Consider the following 14,374-nt stretch of genomic DNA (forward strand, 5'->3'; position numbering starts at 1 on the left):
ATCGAGTAAATTAGTGAGTTGATTAAGAAAGGCACACAACAGCGACGATGAGCCTGTACACAGGAGACGATACGTGAGAGAGGGCACTCGCTTTTAGTTATGAGGGTTATCAAGGTTTTGTGGGACTTTATTGCATGACTCTCAGTATCTTTCATTCCTATTCAGGAAATTTTAGGTGGAAGATGTATTATTTTTACTATCGTAATTTTATCCAACACTCTCAAAACTCAACAATGTTCAGTCTATTGCCTATATATACATTGAGCTTTGTAGCTAATAAATGAGTAGTAGTAGTAGTAGTAGTAGTAGTAGTAGTAGTAGTAGTAGTAGTAGTAGTATAGTAGTAGTAGTAGTAGTATAGTAGTAGTAGTAGTAGTAGTAGTAGTAGAAATATTAGAAGCAGCAGCAGCAGTAGCAGAAGCATCAGTAGTAGTAGTAGTAGTAGTAGTGGAGGTAGAGGTAGTGAGATGTGGAAGTGGAAATGGGATAATTCAGTAGCTGTTGTAGTAGATATTTTCATAAAAAATATCTTTTGTAGTTCTAGTTTTTTCGAAAGCGAAAGTGGTGATTTTCAAATAACTTCACTCAACCGTGACAGGGCACACACGTGCTGCTGAAAGGATTATATTAGAAAGAAAAAAAAAAAAAAAAAATACTTGAAAGCGTCGCATAAAATACCAATAGACTGGACACGGTTAACGTATTGCATTTACCTTTTCCATTGTGTTTCTAAGGAATATTTCATGCACAGCATATCGATTTATAATATATTTTATGTGGCTGACGAAGAGTATAAAACAAAAATGAATAAATATACGTCGTAAAATACATATGTATTTAGCGTAGATCTGAATTTAGTTACACGGTCTTTCTCTGTAGCTTGGAGTGAAAATCACACCTATTAGTTTTCTTATTTGTAAATTCGTCCAAACAACAGAGTATAGGAAGCGTATGTGGTAGTCAATTAGGAAGCAAGCAAATGCGACACTGTTTCAAAACAACGTTGAAAACATTTTATTTTTTACATCGATGATACTAAGAAGAACATGCATGGACAATCTCTCGTTTTCCTGTTCGTCTATATAATACTTATAATAAAATTTAAAACTGTATCGTTTCTAGCAGACTCAGCGTTCAAAATCTATACCCCCATACTTGAATGTTTTTTTACCCATTTTCTATGTATACTATATATTCATTCCAAAAAAACGCGGCGAGCTGGCAGAAAGGTTAGCACGCCGGGCGAAATGCGTAGCTGTATTTCGTCTGCCGTACGTTCTGAGTTCAAATTCCGCCGAGGTCGACTTTGCTTTTCATCCTTTCGGGGGTCGATAAATAAAGTACCAGTTATGCTCTGAGGTAGATGTAATCGACTTAATCCGGTTGTCTGTCCTTGTTTGTCCCCTCTGTGCTTAGCCCCTTCTGGGTAGTAAAGAAATATATATTTAAGGCGGTGAGCTGGCAGAAACGTTAGCATGCAGGGCGAAATGCGTAGCCGAATTTCGTCTGCCGTTACGATCTGGGTTCATATTCCGCCGAGGTCGACTTTGCCTTTCATCCTTTCGGGGTCGATAAATTACGTACCAGTTACACACTGGGATCAATGTAATCGACTTAATCCGTTTGTCTGTCCTTGTTTGTCCCCTCTGTGTTTAGTCCCTTGTGGGTAGTAAAGAAATATATATTCCACTTACTACTTCCTCTAATGTTGAGACTGAATTTCATATTTCGTGTTTTAAATACGAATGGAAGGGAATTTCCCATGAACTTTGAATGGTAATCGAAGCTGATGACTAGAATGTCAGGTGAGAAATGTGTGCACATAGATTCATAAAATAAATGTCAAAACGGTGAAATATTTAGTTGTTCCCAAACCAGAGATCTGGTCTGAATAATTTAAATGTAGTTCGACCTTTTAAAGGTGCCAAGAAGATTATATTATTATTAATATTCCCACCAACAAACTGGGTCTATTATTCTACAACTGATACATTTCGACAGTGAAAAGCGAATTTGCTTCTAGACTTAATTATAGCCCAAGACTTCTGTCCTCAACGCATAAATTTACGAGTATGCATAATAAAAGACCCCCTACAGTATTTACATCATTGAAAAAAGTTTATCAGCCCAAGAGCTAGGGAATGCTCATTACGAAGTAGTGCTCTTATATGTGAAAAAATAGTTCGGGTCATACCATAGATTTACTCCACAAAGGGACATGGGAAACAAAGAATTTCGCCAAAATTTAAAGATATAGATCACATTTCAGTAATTGTAGCATAGCATCAAATCTTCCCTGGATAACAAGATATTTTAATACAAGAAATTAATAGTGCATTTCATGTTATGATAAATAAGTAGCATTTTACAAATTATTGTTCATTGACTACTCTTTTATGATGCAATTATCGGACATGTACAAAGATCAAGTGTATCTTGAATTGTCACATGTGTGTGTGTGTGTACAGATATGTGTGTGTATATATAAAGGGAAAGTTTACGAAAATAGACAAAGAAGAAGACAGGTGGTGTAAAAAACAAACAGATGTATTAGTATAGCGCTCAGGAATAGGAAAAGTATTTTACGTTTCGAGCCTACGCTCTTCTACTGAAAAGTACACAGAAAAATCAAGGAGAGAAACAAGGAGAGAAAAAAATGCATGTAGTGGCTGACGATCTGTGCGTAGGTGCATAAATTGGCACAGTCATACGTCAAATTCCACTTGGCGGCACACTGGACGCGTATTCCATATCATAGTTTCACTTCGACCAAATCGTTGACTCTTAAAATCCGGTGTAGCACATCTAACAGTTCGTTCTAGGTCGATTCGTCTCTCTTGCCTTTACTTCATGTCTTGGTACAATTTTCATATAATCCTCCTACGCAGCCGACAAATTAAATATAAAAAAATGGAAATAATATAGATTCGACTACAATGTATGTGGGGTGGTGCACTTTTATTACATCGGTTTACAGCCATGAACACGTACAACAAAGACGCATGCGCACACACGCACACACATCAACAAATATACATCTAAATAATGCTTATGTGTGTGTGTGTGTAGTTATTTGTGTGTACATATGTGTGTATTTGTCCATATTTCAGCATATGGGTAAAATTTCTTTTACCGAACAGGAGGGCAGAACCCTCTTCGGATTGAGAGATGCAGCCTAACCATTCTCCGCTGAATTATTCTACAACAGCTTTTGTGTTTCTGATGTCTACGGCCAAATATTCTCTTTACTCTCTTTTACTCTTTTACTTGTTTCAGTCATTTGACTGCGGCCATGCTGGAGCACCGCATTTAGTCGAGCAAATCAACCCCGGGACTTATTCTTTGTAAGCCCAGTACTTATTATATCGGTCTTTTGCCGAACCGCTAAGTGACGGGGACGTAAACACGCCAGCATCGGTTGTCAAGCAATGCTAGGGGGACAGACACACAAACACACACACATACAAATACATATATATATATACATATATACGACAGGCTTCTTTCAGTTTCCGTCTACCAAATCCACTCACATGGCATTGGTCGGCCCGGGGCTATAGCAGAAAACACTTGCCCAAGATGCCACGCAGTGGGACTGAACCCGGAACCATGTGGTTGGTTAGTAAGCTACTTACCACACAGCCACTCCTGCGCCTGTTTTTTTTTTTGTTTTTTTTCTTTTCACATTTTCATCAGCCCTTCCAATTTTGCATCACCCTGCTTCTCCTTTTTCTCTCATGATTTCTTATGTTCAAACGTCCTGAATTTCAAATACAACAGATCATATGTTCAAAGCCTAGGGATTGCTCGAAGACATGAATGCTTTATAAAATCCTGCGTAGACATGTGTCTTTACAGTAAGAAACTATTAGTAGGTTGTATTTTTATACTGTCTACAGTACATTACACACACACAACACAGACACACAGACACACACACACACACACACAAACACACAAACACATTCATGCAATCACTAAGGCGATAAAAAGTTCATGTATAATACATTCCTTTTAGATTGTCGATACAATTACTGAAACAATTCCCCTAAGTAGTTATTTGATATCACTGCAATAATCTTCTTTTTTGAACTTCTTCATATTTCCCCAACCTTTTTATAAAACATTGTACTAATCATTCTGCTTATCGTGGCGGCTTACATCAGATAAAAACTTTTTGATATTCATTTTTCTATGGCTCTATATATTATTTATATGGCGGATGCACTATTGTTATACACTTCTTTGTATTAATGATTCAATTTGATATAAATCAATGGCATACTTACCCGTATTAGACTGTACAATTGTATGTTGAATAAAAGGTGGAAGGATATAGATAACATCGGAAACAAAATGAATAAGTTCAAATCATGATAGAATTAATGAACATATACGAGATCAATGAGAATACAGAAATACTAAATAAACAGATCGTTAATAAATAGAAAGATACACACGAATGTATTTTGAACGACGTTTGGGTTGGTGGAAGTCGTATTGTTGAATTGGTGATTAATCATGTATGCATAAACAGGTATACTAAGAGACACAAACAATTATACGTACCGTAAATCCTCGAGTATAATCCACCCTTGTGTATAATACGCAGGGGATGTTTAGGGGGCCGTACCTCTGAAAAACCTAAACCTTGTGTACAATACGCACCCCTTCTCTAACTTGAGTCAAGGACATCTACGTCCTTGGTATGTAAAAATGTATACGGTAACGTCCTTTATTATTATTGTATATATTACATAATGCAAACGTCTAGCTTTTTTGTGCATTGTGTTTGCAGAAAATAAAGAAATAACAGCAATAACGTTTAATAAATGTTGCTTACTGCATGTTATGGATGATTCTTTTATGACTTCATTGCTTTCAGGCTTAGTTTAATGTATTTTCGCACCCGACATCATAAAATACGTCTTAATAAACATTGCCGGACAGCAAATAGAGCCTCGGACATTGCTTGGAAAATATTTCGTATTTTTTAACCTCGTATATAGTATGCACTAGGGATTTGACCTTTAAATTTTTGGAAAAAAATGCGGATTATATTCGAGGATTTACAGTATATGTATATCTTAATGGTATTAATATCTATACGTATGGATCAAATGCTAGTGTTAGTTGGTCATGTATCTAATCAGGCTCTAATTACCCAAGCGTATATATAGAAAAGACAATTCCGGATTTTAGTCAATGAATAGTTTTTAAACATTCCTTGTATATAGTGTACAGTGGTGATTATGGCCTATAATATGTACGATATGGGGAATAAAAGTACTATCGATATGGAAAAGGGATACTACTATTGCAAACGGTATGTTTTGTATGAATTTCATATATTCCTCAGTAATTTCATTAACATTGAAAACACTTGAAAAGGTTTCAGTGAAATCGAACTTATACTATTGTTGAAGCCATCTCAGTATCATAAGCATATCCATCTAGTCTGATATTTTCGCCTCAGGTACGTTTCGGTACATTCTATTTATTTCATAGACATAATCATGGATTGCTCAAGAACTCTAATAACATCTGGGCTGAATTAATAACCAAGTCGTTGCTTTTCACTGATTACCTTTTCTTCTATTGTAGTAGTTACCCTCACCCATTTGATGTTATTAATATCCACTCATCGATTCATCCATCCATCTAACTTCTTTGCCCACTATTCTGAGGAGAGTCACGGGGACAGAGTCCCTAGATTCTTCCTCTATAGGGTGCTATCAAATGCAACTGTCATTACATTTGCCAGATTTCCCAAGTGTGGACAACTAACATTATGTGTAATGTCCAACCTCTGTTACTTTGCTTACCCACTTGTATCCTATCAGTCAGCTTAGGTTGAAGGAACCATCTTGCTATTCTTTCGAATCACATGCCTGTAGTATACGAGCCGTAATCTCTTAAGACAGAGAAGTAGTGCCCCGACATGGAATTTGAGCGAATGCCTTTATTTATTGATTCTTTATATTGTCACGAGTTTACAAATTCCTATGAGAGAAGGATGATCAAATCTCGCACGTCACTCAGGTGGATTCGTTGCTAGTCAGCACCCACGTAAATTCTGAGGCAAAGGTTATGTTATCCACATATCTTCAGGCTGCTCCAAACATCAATAAATACAAGAACTGATTCTTTCGCATGAAAAATACGTTACATAACACCTGTCTCTGCATCGAAGTAATTACAGAAATATTTTATTTTTAAGACTTATTCACTGGTCTATTGTTTAAAACCGGATAATAATAATGTTTTAACATTAGCATAATGATAATTTCATCGAAACCTTAGTATTCCTCACCGAGATAATGCTAATTTTTAAAAACAAATAGATATGATCTGATAAAATTAGTGACAATAAGCTGCGTTGCCAATATATTTTGTGAGAACTGACAAGTTGGCTAAAATCGTATGTGGTGTTGTGAGATAACAGTTCGGTGTACAAGCCTCAGTCGGATTAAAATCATTATACATATGAGCTGTACAATGGCACAGAATAAAATAAAACGAAAAGAACAACGACTAAACAGACAGGTGTAAACGATTGTAAAATGTTAATTACCAGTGTGAGAAAATGGAAACGCGGAGGAGGAAAGAATAGACACCTGGAAAAATTTTTTATCTGAGTGAGCGAAGAGATTGTTAGTGAAAACGTGTGTTAGTGTGTGTGTGTGTGTGTGTGTGTGTATGTGTGTGTGTGAGCGCATGTGCATGCGCGTGCGCTGATTATGACAGACACATGAGTATACGCACAGTGAAAAAGAGAGAGGGAGAAATAAAGGGGGAGAAAGAGAGCGTGTGTGAGGGGGGGAATAACAAACCGATAACGGTTTTTTGAAGGTGGAACAATGACACGCAGAATGTTTTGTACGTAGGGGAAATTCCCGTTCGGTTAACTTTTAATAAGGTTTAGCGCTCTGATCTTTCGAAAACTCCTCTACATGAAAACAGATTCATTGATCCCGAATAATAAACGACAGTTTATAGTATGAATATCTACAGTTATTTATTTATTTATTTATTTTGAAATCTAACAATATATTTGAATAGGATAAATCTATGTGATTGTAAAGCAGATTAGCTTTTATATGGCTATGTGTGCGCATGCGCGCACGTGAGTCTAGTGGGTATCTCTACTCACGTTATACTCACATAAATGATGTATAGGCGCAGAAGTGGCTGTGTGGTAAGAAGCTTGCTTCCCAACCACGTGGTTCCGGGCAAATGTCTTCTACTATAGTGTGTGTGTGTGTGTATGTGTGTGTGTGTGTATGTGTGTGTGTGTGTGTGTGTCTGTGTGTGTGTGTTTGTTTGTCCCCCTGTCACCACTTCAAAACTAGTGTTAGTGTGTTCGGCAAAAGAAACAGAATAAGTACCAGGCTTAAAAATAAATACTGGGACCAATTCATTCGACTAAAAACTCAAGGCGGTGCACCGGCAGGGCCACAGTGTAATATCTGACGCGGGTTGGAAGTTCATGTCATTGTTATGCCTAGGCGCAGGAGTGGTTGTGTGGCAAGACGCTTGCTAACCAACCACATGGTTCCGGGTTCAGTCCCACTGCGTGACATCTTGGGCAAGTGTCTTCTGCTATAAGCCCGGGCCGACCAAAGCCTTGTGAGTGGATTTGGTAGACGGAAACTGAAAGAAGCCCGTCGTATATATGTATGTATATATATATATGCGTGTGTGTGTTTGTCCCCCTAGCATTGCTTGACAACCGATGTTAGTGTGTTTACGTCCCCGTCACTTAGCGGTTCGGCAAAAGGGACCGATAGAATTACTACTGGGCTTACAAAGAATAAGTTCCGGGGTCGATTTGCTCGACTAAAGGCGGTGCTCCAGCATGGCCGCAGTCAAATGACTGAAACAAGTAAAAGAGAGTAAAAGAGAGAGTGTGCCATATATTTGGTTTTGTATTTAGTGTTGTACTAGTCAATGTCTAAAAAAAACATACGAAAATTATGTTTGTTTTAAAATTTGAGATTACATAGAAAATATTTTGCGTAGGATATGAGCAGTTCCCATGAGCACTATCTTTTGAATTTGCCATTTTGGGGTTTCTTGGTATCTGAGTTAGGCAGCAATCAGCCCCTTTTGCTATGATTCCCTATGACAACAGGTATTGTTTTAGTCTTCAGGTTCCGCATTTTATTCTTCAGGTTCCGCATTTTGCTGATTTCTATTTTCAGATCTTTATATTTGCTCAGTTTTTGGTAGGTCTGACAAATATGTTTATATCGATTGGGACAGTCATATCAATGAGGAGGCATGTTCTTTGTCTGAAGTCTTTCAATATGATGTCTGGCCTATTTATTATTATTATTATTATTATTATTATTATTATTATTATTATTATTATTATTATTATTATTATTATTATTATTATTATTACAACAGATTAGACTGTTCGAAAAATAATTTCTCATATTGACCAGCGATAAGTAACCTTAAATGTCAAAACCTCCTCCTAAGTATCGTAGCTATTCCTAATAACACTGTTATTATTATTATTATATTATTATTATTATTATTATTATTATTATTATTATTATTATTCTATGTTTGACTTTTGCTTTATATTTGTACAAGTTGGCTCCAAGTCTCACCCAGAGACCTCAAGAGACAACAGGGTTGGAAGTTCATGTTGTTGTTATGCTAGTGGCCATATATTTGGGGGGGGGGGGGATGTTGTACTAATGAATGTCTAAAAAAAAAAAACTGTTTTTTTTTTTTTTTTTTTTAAACCGAAAATTATGGTTGTTTTAAACCTTGAGGTTACATAGAGAGTATTTTGCGTAGGATAGGAGCAGTTCCCATGAGCACTATCTTTTGAACTTCTGCCATTTGTGGGTTTCCTGGTATCTGAGTTAGGTAGCTATCAGCCCCTTTTGCTATCATTCCCAGGGCACCTATGACAACAGGTATTGTTTTAGTCTTCAGCTTCCACATTTTGCTGATTTCTATTTCAAGATCTTTATATTTGCTCAGTTTTTGGTAGGTCCTGACAGATACGTTTATATCGATTGGGACAGTCATATCAATGAGGAGGCATGTTCTTTGTTTGAAGTCTTTCAATATGATGTCTGGCCTATTTGCATCTATCTTCCTGTCAGTTTGAATGGTGAAGTTCCAGAGGAGTGAGATGTGGTCATTTTCAAGCACTGGGGGGTGGTTTTTGTGTCCCACCAGTTTTTTTCATGGGGCAAATCCAGGTTTTTACAGATTACCCAGTGAATATATTGTGCAGCTCTATCGTGCCTGTTGAGATACTCTGTAGGCGCTAGAAGACTGCACTTGGAGACCACATGGTCAATGGTTTCATTTTGTTGCTTGCATACACGACACGTTGGACTGCTTCTGATCTTTAATATGTTGGCCTGGTAGTTTCTTGTTGGTAGGCATTGATCTTGAGCTGCTATGATAAACCCCTCTGTTTCAGATTTTAAGCCAGAGGCCATTAGCCATTGATGGGTCAGGGCTTTGTCGATATCTGCATTATTCGCTCTCTTTCGGTATTTGCCGTAGAGAGGTTTTCTTGCCATTTATTATTCAGAATATCTAAGGCCGCAGTTTTGGCACGGGTTTTCATGCGCCTAGCTTTTTCTGTGCTTGTTTCTTGTATGTCTATCTCTAATTCCGAAATTGGTTGTATTCGGAATTCACTTAGATATTCCTTTGCCTGTTTTGTGACTGAGTATGATGCTTTCTTGTTTTCATGTTTTGAGACAGGTTTTAACATCCAGTCCTCAGAGTTTTTCAGGTAGGTGTCTAGGCCAATTGTAGCAATCTTCATTGTTATTGCCAGTTGCAAAAGACCACGGCCTCCCTCTTTTCTTGGCAGATAGAGTCGTTCTGTATCTGCCTTAGGGTGGTGCATTCTATGCATTGTCAACAGTTTCCTTATTTTTCTGTCGAGCTGACATATTTCAGTAATTGACCAGTTAACATATTGAAACTGTAAGTCACGACTGGTATAGCTAATGCATTGATTGCTTCGATCCTGTTTCTTGCATTCAGCTCTGTCTTGAGTATTGCTCTCACTCTTCGATAGCATTCTCTCCTGATCCTTTCCTTCATCTCTGAATGCCTTATTCCGTTCCCTTCAATTACCCCTAGGTACTTGTAGCTCTCCGCGGGCGGGTCTAGTTCTTTTATGACATTCTGTTGGTCAAGGTTAACGTTAGATGTTTCTGTCATTTTTCCTTTGATAAAGGTAGCCTTTGCACATTTATCGAGGCCGAATTGCATTTGATGTCGTCACTGAATTGTTTGACTATCGCTAGTAAGCCCTTGAGTTGTTGATCATTGTTGCAAAAAGCTTTAAATCATCCATGTAAACGAGATGATTTATATTTTTATCAAACATTTTATACCCGTACTGCGCGTCATTGAGCAGCTTTGAGAGAGGTATTAAGGATAAACAAAAGAGGAGTGGTGACAGTGAGTCACCCTGGAAAATGCCACACGAAATTTTACATCACCAGCATTTAGGGATTCACTGTCACTGTTCAGAGTTAGTGTGGTCTCCATGATCTCATATATTATATATATTATTATTATTATTATTAGTATTATATTATTATTATTATTATTATTATCATTATTATTATTATTATTATTAATTAATTATTAATTAATTAATTATTTAATTAATTAACTAACTAATTTATATGATATTTGTACATTTACCCGCTTAAATGGGCTGCTCGTGTATTGACGGGTATATATCATGTTAATGGAAATATTAATTTACTGAAATTCAGCAACAGAAATCCAAGCAATGAAAGTCTAACGTCTGAAAGTGAGGTTTTCTCTTTTATAGCATAGAATATATATTTATTTCATATTTGCAGTCTTTATAAATATTTATCTATTTCAATAGAGATATTTCGCTACAGATCTAAACTGTTCACAACGATTATTGTTGTCATATTATTAAAGCTGTATATATTTTAGATAATTATACCACGATTGAATAAATGAGAGAGAATAGTGCATCCTACTTATAAAGAAGAGAAGATTATATTGCAGTTTTACACAAGGTGCACACAATGCAAATATTTTGTAAAAATTGCACTAAATCGCATAATGTAATATATATTCGACACCCTCTGAATGTGCATTACAATGTGTAAAGGAAAGTAAAATGTCCTTTGTAGGTAATTGCTGTGTTGGATGTTGCTGCACATATATTGCTGATACTATATTTCAAGTGATGGTTCATTGTTTGGGTAAGAACTTCACCCATTCATATGTAGGCGTTTATTTCCAATATGGAATAAATATGTCACAAATAAGCATAGATTTTTAAAAAATTATAATTCACCTCGTACACACTCTGCCATACATATCTCTTTGTAACTCGATTCACATGGTCACATATTATCGCGGAATATAAGCCAGAGTGCTTGGCGTGTTTTTAGAGAGAGTAACCTCTCTAATACAAAACAATGTCATATATTCTCAGGAATTAGTTGTCGTCATCCGGTACCACCTCACATAACGTTCCAAGGAAGTTTTAAGTTATGTAACGGTCACAATAAGCAAATAAATTCGATTTACAGCCTAAAAATGAATCGGATTCTTGTCAAATCTCAAAAGCTCAGAAATAAAGCGTGTCCTTCAACTAATCTAGTCTCTTGAATAAATTGACCATTCGAGTAATGTCCACAGAATACTCAAGCCAAAAATACCGCCAAGTATACATAGTTTATATTCATGGTAGAAGATTTTGTTTGAAATTTGACGAGGAGGTAATTTCAATGACAACACAGCTGCTAGGGAATTTTCTTAGACGTATCTATATCGAAAATTTAAATAACGGTTTTCGTTTTTTATAAACGTAAATGCATAAAAAATAATTATTATAATAATGATAAATCATTGAACCTGGCGCTTGCCGGCATTTTTGGTGCATGAAAGGTCAATTAAAAATGTTGAAGGATATATTAAAAAAATTCTTGCGATATTCTACTAAAATGGATTTGTATTATCCTGCACGTTACAAGAAATTAGTTCTACATTACAAATGCAAAACTCAATCCCAGTCGGATCCCAGATTTGGTTGTAAATATATAAATTTTTGAAGAATAGAAGTTGAGTGTGAGAAGGAAGCTATTGGAGCTACTGCATTTTCTCTAGCAATGAAGGAACTGGTGAGTAAATTTCAGATCATAAGAATTGGTTTGATAAAGATATAGGATATGTCCTAATACATTAATATGTACTGCGTTCGTTTGTATTCTGAATTCAGTTTTTTACGGGCCCAAGTGGCAGTCTGAATATTCTTCTATGAATTAATTTCAGACGTTATCTAATAATATTTATTTGTTACTCCATAATATCCAACCAGCGATGACTATGATATCGAAATATTTTTACTCTATGTTTATTATATGTTAGATTTTATTGTTTTAGTTTTCACTACACTCTCAAGATTGGCAGCGATAGTGTGATTTATAATGTGTGAAACCTCACCTTCCAATAAATAATATCATTCAAATAATAATATTAATTTCGCGTTCTTATATTTTGTTCACGCATACATATTTACACACGCTTACGCACCAATATATATATATATATATATATTATATATATATATATATATATATATGGAACAATATGTATGCATCTATATATATATATGAATCCGTATATGTTCATACATAAGTGTATGTGTATTTACGTGTATCATTAACGATATCAAGTGTAGTCCATGGTGTATATTATATATATATATATATATTATATATATATATATATATATATGTTTTCGTACACGTGCGTTCACTACAGCATAGAGTAGTTTAGCTCTTATTTCTAGCAATGTAGGTGTATATATATATATATATATATATATATATATATATATATAATATATATATATATATATATATATATATATATATATATATATGTATATATATATATAAAGGGATTTGTATGATTGTATATAGAGGGATATATATTATTCAAAGAAATTCCAACTCTGTCTGTTTTTATGCTTTATTTATATTCTTTATATAGTTGAAACTGAGTTGAAACACTCATGTCACAAACTGAGGTCTCGAAGACGGCTTTAATGCAAGAAAGTATACTAGTTTCTTAATATTTGATATTCAATATTTCATCTATTCAATAAGACAATCAACACTTCATTTCAGTTTACTATATATATTATTTACACTCTATATTCTATTTCTCCTTTTTGATGAAACCTTCCAAACTGACGTTTATTAATTATATATATATAGATAGATAGATAGATAGATAGATAGATAGATAGATAGATAGATAGATAGATAGATAGATAGATACATATATATATGTCTGGTCTGGTGGTACGTAAAAAGCACCATCCGACTCGTAGCCGATGCCAGCACCGCCTCGTCTGGCTTCCGTGCCGGTGGCACATAAAATACACCAAACCGACCGTGGCCGTTGCCAGCCTCGCCTGGCACCTGTGCAGGTGGCACGTAAAAAGCACCCACTACACTCACGGAGTGGTTGGCGTTAGGAAGGGCATCCAGCTGTAGAAACACTGCCAGATAAGACTGGAGCCTGGTGCAGCCTTCTGGCTTCCCAGATCCCCGGTCGAACCGTCCAACCCATGCTAGCATGGAGAACGGACGTTAAAGGACGATGATGATGATGATATATATATATATATACCTATACAAACAAACATAATATATTTATGTGTTTGTGTGTGTGTGAATCTATCAACGTCAGTAAGGACACGTGGGGTTCGTGGTTTGCGTATTCGGTTCATCATCGTAAAGTCGTGAATTCGAAATGTGGTGATTTGTTGTGTTCTTGAAGTAGACATTTTAATTTTACATTACTGCAATCCATTCAGCTGGCGTGGAAGATTATTCCCTGTATTTCCAGGGACCGGCTTGTCACATTTTACGTTAATGGTACATATGACGGTCTTGTGCTCAGCTACTTGCACGTTAATTTCATGAGCAGACTTTTCTGTAGATCAGATGAAATGGAACACACGTCGTCGTAACCGACGGAGTGCCGAAGTAATATACATATATAGAAAGAGGTGTTACATGACAAAGGAGTTTAATGCATATATACACATTGTAAAGTAACACGTCTAATGTTGGCTGTAAATTTATCCTCGTAAAAACTCAGATAATATTCCTAACTACATAAACTTTCCAAAACAAGCTTTTAAAAGTTATGTGTCTGAATTAGCACAATATAAAATAATGACAGGGGAATCTGGCAGTGCCGATGCAGAAACCGCTACTATTTATCATGAGCATCTGAAAATTGTTTCCCTGGACAGGACTGCACAAAACAGTAAGGAAGCGATTTCGATCTGGCGTGACTAATAGACCTA

The sequence above is a fragment of the Octopus sinensis genome, linkage group LG2 (assembly GCF_006345805.1).
Source record: "Octopus sinensis linkage group LG2, ASM634580v1, whole genome shotgun sequence".
Classification (NCBI taxonomy): Eukaryota; Metazoa; Mollusca; class Cephalopoda; order Octopoda; family Octopodidae; genus Octopus; species Octopus sinensis.